General features: G+C 34.7%; 1 pseudogene; it reads left to right on the top strand.

Moving 5' to 3' along the window:
• Positions 1-3,476: 3,476 nt before the first annotated feature.
• LOC118854208 lies at positions 3,477-4,032 on the top strand (annotated as a pseudogene).
• The last annotated feature ends 6,409 nt before the right edge of the window (positions 4,033-10,441 follow it).

Raw genomic sequence — 10,441 nt, 5'->3', positions numbered from 1 at the left:
ATGCTTATATTATAAAATTATTCATAAAATTATGTGAAGATGGTAATTACCAATACTTTTTAATAGGCAATTGTGGCATGGCCATTAAAAACTGTTAAAAATATTATTTGGAATGCAAATAGTGGGCTAATTTTCCTAATAGAAAATCAATATTTCTAAATGAAGAACTAGTTGTTAGAAAAATACAATAAACTTTCATTCATCATTGCTAAGAAGCTTTCAATGTTTGTTCAATATCAGAAAACCTTTGAGTATAATAAAAAATATATACAAAAAGTCCTTTTAAAGTCATGTGATTTCATAAATAGATGCAACAATACCAATTGGTAAAAAAAAATCAAATAGCTACCCATGACAAAAAACTAAAAATAATACATGTGTTTGTTTATATGCATATGCATATACATACATATATATGCATATATATACAGAGAGAGAGAGAGAGAGAGAGAGAGAGAGAGATTCTTTCTCAACATATATTTTTTAATATCTATGGCAAGCCAATAGCCAACAAAATGGAAAACCTGGTAAGGATTACACACACACACACACACACACACACACACACACACACACGAACACCAAAACCTGAGACAAAACAACCAGACCCACTTTTCCTGTTTTAATATTTCATAGTACTAGAAATTCTGGCAGTTGCCAAGATGTCAGGAAAGAAAAAAAATAGAATGACTAGTACTGGAAATGAAAAAAAATGCAAAACATCATTATCAGAAGACAGGACACTGTAGCCAAACAAATTCAACTGCCTCTGAGAAATAAAAATAGATTTAATAAATTAGTTCAGTTAGGTCCTAAGATATAAAGATATACCATATAAATCATTTACATTTTATTCACTAGCAACAAAGATGATTGAAACATCACTAAAAGAAAGATTCCATTTACTATGACATTCAAAAATTGTGAAGGTTTTGAATGGGATGGATAATTGTGAAGACTTCACAGGGTATGTCTAAGGGAGTAGGAGAGGTTTTGGGATTTGGCCTTGTGACTCTGGAAGGTCAGCCTGGAGCTGTGGGCATGCCCTTCCCCCTCTCTCTCTCAGATGTTAGCAGATAATGAACTTCCTGTGAGCCATTTGTTCTCTGCTCCAGGAAGGTCTCTCCTCACCACCACCCCCCATCCCATTTCTTCTCCTGGACTTTCAGATGCCACCCTGGCAGTTGAGTTCTGATAGGGAAAAACCTGAATGGACCGCATCAACCTTGGTCCTCTGTGTAGTTTTCGGCCTAGACTGTAAGCCCACCTCCCAGCCAATGGTGAGAAGGGATAGAGGTGGGTGGGAATTTTTTCATTAAGAGTATAAATTAAGGCAGGTTCCCTTTTACCTTGCCTCCTCCATTATGGAGGTGTGCCCAAATCTTGCAAGGTTTGTAGAAAAAATTTACTTTGTTTCTCCTAAGGATGTCTCTCCTATTATTTAAAAATCCTGTCCCGTACAGTTTGTATATCAGGATATCACTACTGCTTACAACAATTACACAAAGAAATTTAACTGATATAAATCAATTGCCAAGCCAAGAGACCCAAGGAACCTAGTGATCGCTCCATCCATCAACTACCTCATCTTCTTGTCAAGTTGTGATTATACGTAAGTTAAAAACCTTTAGAGCTGCAAATCATCTGCATTTTCTTAGAGATGGATGGTAGTATGATAGCTTCCTCTCATAAAGGGATTTAAAAATCCACAAGGCATTTTAGATATATTGTTTCATTTTATCCTCAGAATAACTCTATAAGGTAGGTGCTAATTATTACGAACGCTAACTTTGGTAGAAGAGGAGTACTACAGTCTCATAAAACAGGGAACAGTAATGAATAAGTGTTATGATGTGAAATTGAAAGCAGAACAATAAACACACAAAATGGAAATGATGTGCAAATAAAAGTTTAGAACAAACTATTTTTTCCATCAAGATATTTTGTCCTTGAATATGAGAGCTCTTAATGGCACTATTCCATGTTCTAAGGGAGAAAGTGGAAATGTTAGTGAAGAAAACCAAAATGAAAAAAAGCAACTGGGCTAGATTTAAGTTTCATTAAGTGTCACAATTTGCAGGTTTTGATGGATTCCTTCTCCAGGTATATGAAAGAAGAGAGGCTACAAAATACTTGGACAAACCTTGGAATTTATACCCCTTACCTCCTCCGAATACCAACCATATAAGTAATTAGAGACCCATATGCTGACTTTTCTACTGATATAAAATTTTTATAAAGATAACCTCTGAAGATAGGCAGCAAGCTGATGCAGTGGGTAGATTGCCAAGCTTGGATTCAGAAAGATTCATCTTCCTTTTGAATCTGGCAAATCTGGCCTCAGACACTTACTAACTGTGCAACCCGGCCAAGTCACTTACCCTTGTTTGCCTCAGTTTCATTGTCTGTAAAATGAGCTGCAGAAGGAAATGGCAAACCACATCAGCATCTCTACCAAGAAAACCCCAAATGGGGTCACAAGGAATGGGACACAACTGAAACAACTCAGCATCAACAACAACAAAAACAACAAAACAAAAAACAAAAAACTCCACAAGCATCAAGGTGACCCTGGAAGAGAGATTCATAAGAGAACTGGCTGACTTTCACAATGCTATTCCACATCTATGCATTGATGTACTTGACTGAAAAGCATAGAAAATAAAGGTTGACTGAGCTTATTATTTTATTTTAACCACAGAGCAAGTTTTGGATTTAGTAGTGCAAAACAGTAAATTAACAGCTTTACTCTAACCCACCGCTTCCCACACCTAAGTCAATACCATACAAAATAGTTTGAAAGATATTATTCAAAAAAATATGCTCTATGGCTCTCTTATTACTAATATCAAATAAGCAATGGAGTAAGGGGAGACTCATCAACAGGACTGACGTATTAAGGTCATCAAAGATCTTCCCCAACCATTCAACAGGACTCAGGTGGGTGTAGGTGGGAAAGCCTGATTATATCTTTGTTTGTAAATAGGCCTAAAGCGTCTACTTACTAGGTACTAAACTGATTTGGGTGTGAAGCCCTCAGTGTCCTAAGGGGAGTTGCTGAGACCAGAGCCCCATGGTATATGCACTGAGTTCTAGTCAATCATGAGGTGGATCATTCTTGTGGGTATATGACAGTACATGACCTTGAGGATGAGTAACCATGACTGGGTTGAAATCATCATTTTGGGAGGAAATAAACTCATTGATGAGATCACAGAACTTTTGAACTACTGGAGTAGATTACCTAGAAATATGCTCACCCTGCACAAGGACAATTGTAAAACTATAGAGATGTAATTAAAGGAAAAATGGGATAATTGGAGAGATATTTAATGTTAACATAGTAAAAATGAATAATTCTCAAACTATTTTATATGTTGATTACAATGCTTATCCAAATACCAAGTGGTTTCTCTATGAATATTGATAAAAGTCATATTGAAATTTAGATTAAAAAAAAAGCAAGAATCTCTCTTCCTCTTCGCCATCTTCGGCCGGCTTGCAGCCATGAAGGTCGAGCTGTGCAGCTTCAGCGGGTACAAGATCTACCCGGGTCACGGGAGGCGCTACGCCCGTACGGACTGGAAGGTTTTCCAATTTTTGAATGCAAAATGCGAGTCCGCATTCCTTTCAAAGAGGAACCCCCGGCAGATCAATTGGACTGTCCTGTATAGAAGAAAGCACAAGAAGGGACAGTCGGAAGAGATTCAAAAGAAAAGGACACGCCGCGCTGTCAAATTCCAGAGGGCTATCACTGGGGCTTCTCTTGCTGATATAATGGCCAAGAGGAACCAGAAACCTGAAGTTTGAAAGGCCCAACGAGAACAAGCCATCAGGGCTGCCAAGGAAGCAAAAAAACTAAGCAAGCAACAAAGAAGACAGCTGCATCTGCTGCTAAGGCTCCTACAAAGGCAGCACCTAAACAAAAAATTGTAAAGCCTGTCAAAGTTTCTGCGCCCCGAGTTGGTGGAAAACGTTAATCATCTACTAAATTGGATTAAATAAAACAAAATTTAAAGCAAAAAAAAAAAAGCAAGAATATCAAAGGAATGCTAAGGTAAGGGACCTCATAAAGCTGGTCTTACTTGATCACTTTGTAAGCATGGTACAAAATTTTTATTTTCAAAAGTTTCTGGTATTGGTCAAAAATAAAGAAAAAGTAGGATCATGAATTAGATTAACAGATGCCCATCCATATGCATTCAAAATATTAGCATTTGCTAAACCTAAAGATTTTTTTAAACTGAGAAAGAGAAATATTGATTTAAGAAATGTCCTTGAGAAAATTGATTAAAAGTTTGGCAGTAAATGGCTTTGTATCCATACCTTATGGCATGCATCTTAACTTAATTCCACTTGGATTATACACCAATTTTAATTAAGAAAAAGATGGAATAAAGTCAGATATTCTAATTTTATCAATTTTAAGGGGGGGTTGTTATTTTTCTATTCAGTAGTTAAAAGGAATTATTAGGGGGTTGGGCAGATTGGCTTGACTATCCCTCAATCAGTTGAGTACTAGACACTCAAAGAAAAAAAAAACAATCCCTGTTCGGAAGGACTTTATATTCCATCAAAGGTGATAACACGACTATACATAAGTACATAGAAAATAAATATATGATTAATAAAGGACATTTATTATTAAATTATTGAAATATGTTATTCTTCTCTTGAGATATGTTTGATCATACTAGTAATCAAAGATATGAAAATTAAAAAAACTTGGAGTTATAAACTCACATCCATCAAACTATCAAAATAACAAAAAGAAATTGAGTTTAATGCTGGTTGGGTTTTGGAGAAATGGATACAAAATTTAATTGTTGGTAGAAATAAAGATATAAACTTTTTTAGAGAGCAACCTGGAAGTAGATAGTAAAAGTTAACCCAAAAATTTCTAATAAACTTTGGTATAATTATTCCACACTCTGATGTATTCTGAAAAATAAAAGAACATTATCTTCTCAAAGATTTGCATTGTGTGTGTGTTGTGTGTGTGTGTGTGTGTGTGTGTGTGTTTCCCTGTAATTGCAACCAACTGAACTGGACTCAATGTCCACCAAGAGAAGTATGGTTGAATAAACTATACTAGTTCTATAAAAACAATTTTGGAAGCCTTAAAAACCTGATTAACAAAATGACAAAAGATGATACCAGAAGACCAATGATAAAGAATGCTACCTTTTTCCTATTAGAGAGGAGGTGGACTTGGGTAGTAGAATAATATGTAATTTTTTTTTGGATATAGCCTACATGTGAATTTATTTTTATATAACTATGCATAATTGTTTGAAGGATGTTCTTTTTTATTTTAAGAAGATGTGAAGGAGAGAAAATCAGCTGATTATATAAATGTGATTAAATATAATAATATTATAAATGTGATTAAATATATAATAAATATAATAATGTGATTAAAATAGTGTTAGTTTAATGTGATAAAAAGTATTAAGAATATAAAATAATTTGAGATTTTAATCAAATATTGCAAAATAAATAAAAGCAAAACAGAATATGCATTAAACCTGAGCATTTCTAGTGGAAATAGGAATGCAGATGAATGGGCAATGAATCCTGAAGGAGACTCAGAGGACATAACTGAAAACCATTAACTAGTTTCTCATAATTTACAGTAATTCTAGAAGTAAATAATTAGAAAGTAAACTGCAATGTAGGATAATGGCTATAGGAATGATATCGGAATATAGAAAACCCGGGCTAAAGACCTGCTTTTGGCTCCTAATAAGTCATTACTCTGGCCAGGGCTTCTTAAACTTTTTCCACTTGTGACCCCTTTTTCCAATTTTGGTAGCGTTTTTTGGTGTTGCCTGGCCTGAGGGCATGTACAGTGCAAAGTATATGTTTTGTGTTTAAAACCAAGGCTCCAATGAAGTTGAGTAGTTGAGTAGTGTAACATGGGCAAGTGCTGCCAGATTCATAGCACGCGGGCACGCGCGCGCGCGCGCACACACACACACACACACAGACACACACACGCAAAGTTAATTTTTTGGTCATTTTATGTTCAGAAATCTTTACTGTTGCCAAATTTTTTTTTCCACCTCATATGGAGTTGCAACTCAGGGTTTAAAAAGCACTGTGGCCTAGGTCATAGTCTATGACTAATTTATAGGTAAATTGACACCCTTTATCAGTGGAGAGATTCTCCATAATTGTAATTCCCTACCATGATGAAATCTCCCATTAGGGTACCTTCCCTTTAAAAAAAGTTATGTCATGCTTAAGCAGTTTTAATTCTTCACATTATTGTGATAAATCATTAAGAGAAAAAGGACAATCTTTTTTTGTTTAAAAAATGTTGTCTTCCTAAATCAATCAATAGTAATTTATTGATCATTTGTTTTGCATCTTGCCCTACATTAGGCATTGAGAGAGTACAAAAGAAATATGACACCCAATACCTGCCCACCAGGGACTTTTAGTCTACTTTGAGAGACAAGACACTGACTAAGGAATTGATTACATGACTATCATATTCATTCAATAAAAGTGAAATATAAACATCACTTTCCGTAGCAGAAAGTTTGGGATCCATGTGGGCTGTGTGGTAAAGAGTTAAATATCTATCATTTTGTGACTTAAAAATATGGATAATTGACTAACTTTAAAAATTTTATCATCTGGATGATTTTGCACTAGAGGGACCTATCTGAAATGCTATGTCCTATGTTGTCAGGTTTTAAAAAATAAAGTGTATGGTAGCTACTCAGCAAACGGAAAAAGAAAGTTATCTACTATGAATTGGTGGCTAATTACATGTTCAGTTGATTGCCTATGGCTTACGGGTGCATGCTACTGAGCACTGCCTGGAATAATTAAGAGTTGGCTTTATATTGTGAAGGTGCATTAGTACGAAATTTGATTAAAAGAAGGCAATTTTTAAGGTAGATGGAATTTTCTGCAGAAGATTGTTTCCTTGGTTTATACCTAATAGGATTGAACTAGATTATCTCTAATTACCTCGCAGTTCCAAAATTCCCCTACCTCTTAGTACAACTGCAATCCAATTCTCAAACTGTTCCCTGGGTAAAGGATCTATCATACATACCAGGTCTTCAACAAACATCTGACGAAGAAGAAGAAGAAGAGGATGATGGCAATGATTATATAGAGATGAAGGAATACCATCATCCATATAAACTAAACCAGTGGAGGAATTGAAAAATCCATGTCTTTGCAACTGTTTGATTCAACATTTCTAGACAGTGGCAGGATAAAAGTATAGATGTCATGTTTATCAACTTTTCCAATAACACAAACCTGGGACAGTTAACTATCACATCAATTCCACAGCCTCAAATCAATAAGTTTGAGTTAACATATACTAAGATTAAATTTAATAGTAATAATTTTATATTTTTACTCTTAGTTTCAAAAAAAACCCAACCACAAAAATCCAGGATATGGGATACCTTGATAAGCAACTGTTCTTGTAAAAAGAATAGATAATACAATATAAATTCAATATGAGGCACTGGTCAGCATGTGAAGAATACTATATCTGGAGAGTGAGGATTTGGGTTTAAATTCTAGCTTATCTTCTTGCTACTTAAGTGCACACTTAATTTCTTTGGTCCTCAGTTTCCTTATCTGTAAAATGAAAGTGTTGGATTAGATGATCTCTGCTCTTTTTGGTAATTTTTAGATGTATGAATGAATCAAATGAATATAACAAATCACTTATTTAACATTTACCATGTGCCAACTACTTAAAAATGCAATGTATGCATGTTACCATTTTTGTAAAACACAAAACCTGAATAAGCTTCAGTTGTTCACTTTGTTAAATGGTCATAATAGTGCTGACTTCAGAAAAGGGAGGGACAGGTGAGATAGTGCATACACAGTTTGTTTTTGCAAACTTTAAAGTGCTCTATACATAGGCATTATTCTGGGCAAATTATGACAGTGGTAAAAATTGCTGATACCACATTTGGGTGCATTAATGAAACTTCAAGGTTCATGATAAGTAAAGAGGTGAGTTTACTGTTGTATCTAAAGAGGTGGACAATATCCAAGCTCTACTAGGTGAAGTTCCAGGTGCAACATTCCAGGAAGGACACTAGCAAGCTGGAATAGTAAATGGGAAGAAGCATAGTATAGTGAAACGAATATTGGGTTTAAAATCATACCTCTCTGAATTTTGGCTCTGATACAGGTCATGTGGATAAGTTAAAATCATTTTACCTTTCTGAGTCTCATCTTGTTCATCTAGAAAATGGGAATGATAATACTTATGATGCTTTCTTCATAGAATTATTGAGGGGAGAATGATTTACAGAATACAAAATATAACATAGCTGTGAACCATTATAATTGTCAAAAAGGGAGTGACAGGGATGGTGAGGAGACTACGGACCAAAGCATATGGGCTTACATGCCATTAACCAGAGATGGTTGGTCAGCTAAAGAGATAGGCTTTCCCTATATGAACATAATTACAAAACACAAATAAAGTCAGATCCAAGCAATTGGAAAAAATACTAAATTTATGGGTAGGCTGAACCAATACAATAAAAAATGACAAGTCCATCTAAATTAATTTACTTATTCAGTGCCATATCAAGAAAATTGCCAAAAATATAGAGCAATTTAAGATAATAAAATTAATCTGGAATTAAAAAAAGCCAAAAATATCAAGGGGATCAGTAAAAAATCAATCAAACAAACAAAAACAATGTGAAGGTGGCCTAAGAGTACTAGATCTCAAACTGTATTACAAAGTGATAATCATCAAGCAATCTGGTACTGGCTAAGAAATAAACTGGCAGATCAGTAAAATAGATTAGGCACACAAAACACAGTAGTAAATGACAATAATAATCTAGTTTGAGAAGCTCAAACATCTAATCCTTTAGGACAATAAATCACTATTTGACAAAAAATTTCTGGGAAAACTGGAAAGCAGTTTGGCAGAAACTAGATATAGAAAAACATCTCATACCCTATGCCATGGTAAAGTCAAAATAGGTACATGATTTAGACATAAACAGTGATACCATTAGCAAATAAGGGGAGCATGGAATAATTTACCTGTCAGATCTATGGATAACAGCAAAATTTATCATCAAAGAAGAGAAAGAGAGTGTTATGGGATGTAAAATGGATAATTTTGCTTATATTAAATTTAAAAAGGTTTTGCATAAATGAAACCAATGCCGCTAAAATTAGAAGAATGGCAGGAAACTGGAGAGAAAAAAATTACATCAAGTTTTTCTGAGAAAGGCTTCATTTCCCAAATATGTAGAGAACTGAGTCAAATTTAATAGAATATAAGTCATTCTTCAAATGATACATGGTCAAATGATGTGAATAGGCAGTTTTTAGAAGAAGAAATCAAAGCTATCTATAGTCCTGTAGAAAAATGCTCTAAATCACTATGTATCAGAGAAATGCAAATTAAAATAATTGAGCCTAAAAGCTGAATATCAAGGTTGTTTTTATTTGCTTGTTTAAGTTTTTGGTCAAAGCATCCATTTTCCTCTTCCTTAAAGAATAACAAACCTTGGCTCGGGGTCACTGAAAATCATACTGCAGTAGGAAAAGCCGTTTCAAGTGAAAGGAATAAAAGCAAGACATAAATGTTTTCTCAAAACTAACAGGATATGATACAAAGTCATTAACACTAAGACACAGATCAATCATTTAGAGGCACAAGAAATAGATAAGAATTCAGAATATAACATTATAAGCATCAAGGCTAAAATAAACACAAACCATCTGTTTATCAGATTATCAATCCCTTTGGACTGGAAGGCAAGACCATTGGTTTTTGTTGATAATCCACTAGTTTAAGACTCTGGCCCTTAGCCTTTTCATTTGGAAAAAGAAACATTTAGACCCAATCATCTCTTCCTTCTGGTTTATATAGTCCAAGAAGCTCTGATTCATGATTGGTCCAGAATAAATGATTAGTTTGAATTCTGGAGAAAGGAACTTTGAGACAGGAAGCTCTATCGTATCATGGGAAGCATTGGTCTTAGAGTCAGGGAAAAAGAAGGGAGAGAGAACTTAACTATGTTCCTGGACACCAAGTAATATGACCTGAAAACCTAAAAATCACCTATGTTATAGAAGAGCAATGGGAGAGTTGGGGCTAGAGAGTGGAGCCACCTGAATGGCACAAATTCAGTTAGGAGACCCCTTCATTAACTTTTCAGCAGCTTCTAGAAAATGGGAGAGGTCAGAAAGACTACTATTAAACTTCACCACTCTCAATGGCTAGCCTATATCTTTAAGAATCAAACAGAAAAACACAAATTTCTTCTGCTTTACTTCCCTATTAACCCAGCAGCATTTAATGACATTATGTCAACACAACAAATATTTATTCAATGCCTAATACCTGTCAGACACTGTACTAGGAAACAGGATGCAAAGGCAAAGACAAAGTATCTCACTTTTCGAGAAGTTTATA

This window comes from Trichosurus vulpecula, chromosome 6, assembly GCF_011100635.1.
Source record: "Trichosurus vulpecula isolate mTriVul1 chromosome 6, mTriVul1.pri, whole genome shotgun sequence".
Taxonomy (NCBI): Eukaryota; Metazoa; Chordata; class Mammalia; order Diprotodontia; family Phalangeridae; genus Trichosurus; species Trichosurus vulpecula.
The sequence above is the reverse complement of the archived record's forward strand: the minus strand, read 5'-3'. Positions and strand labels throughout refer to the sequence as shown.